The sequence below is a fragment of the Myotis brandtii genome, unplaced genomic scaffold, assembly GCF_000412655.1.
Source record: "Myotis brandtii unplaced genomic scaffold, ASM41265v1 C41661136, whole genome shotgun sequence".
Lineage (NCBI taxonomy): Eukaryota > Metazoa > Chordata > Mammalia > Chiroptera > Vespertilionidae > Myotis > Myotis brandtii.
In genome coordinates, this window is record NW_005305463.1 from 1 (window position 1) to 764 (window position 764).

The 764-nt window shown below is 36.5% G+C and overlaps 1 long non-coding RNA gene across 1 annotated transcript; it reads left to right on the plus strand.

Annotated features, from left to right (window-relative positions):
• Nucleotides 1-131: 131 nt before the first annotated feature.
• On the plus strand, nt 132-530 carry LOC106725589. The gene is made up of 2 exons (XR_001361519.1): nt 132-246; nt 356-530. It is a non-coding gene; the product is annotated as an uncharacterized LOC106725589 (long non-coding RNA).
• Nucleotides 531-764: the final 234 nt, after the last annotated feature.

A 764-nucleotide genomic window follows, 5' to 3' on the forward strand; every position in this document is an offset into this window, starting at 1 on the left:
AAGATTGACTGATGGGATCCAGGAGTCTGATTTTATTCATTCCGATACCTTCAGAAGCTGTTTGACTTTTTCCCAGCTTTCTTTTAAAACCTTGAATTCTGCTGTGAGTGAATCATAGTTTTTGCCAGCTATTACTATTCTTAGGTGCTCAGCTTTTGCTCATGTTCCAAGTGTTGATCATGGAGGGAGTACCTTGAATGAAAATCACTGTGAGAAACACATAATTATGCCACTGCCCAAAGAAAAGTATGTTATCCGTTTCTCTTCCATCTGAAACATCTTAGTTTTAGAGATCACGTGAACAAGTATAATTTTCTTGCCATTTAGTAACCAGTTTTTCCTTAATATTTATTAGGGTGAATATGGTTTCAGATCTACTGTCTTCAGATCTGCAACCTTAAAATGGAAAGAAAGCCTAATGAGCCGGAAAAGGCCATTTGTCGGAAGATGTTGTTATTCCTGTACGCCCCAGAGCTGGGTAAGAATGTTATTGCTTGTTGACCTTTAATAAACTCTTGAAATATCTGGCATAGATCTCCAACTTTGTGTGAATTTGGTATTGGGCAAATACCAAATAGACTTCATTCATTGGTGTTGACTCAATTTTTCTTTCCATTCATATATTCATTAAATGTTGGTCCAGTAGTTGATGCTAGGAGAGATTTGGGTTCTTTAGTAATTTTGGTATGGCTTTAGGGGAAGAATAGATGTTACTTTAAGTTAACTCTTCCAAAGAGTTTGTGGGAACCTTCATGTAACTTCTT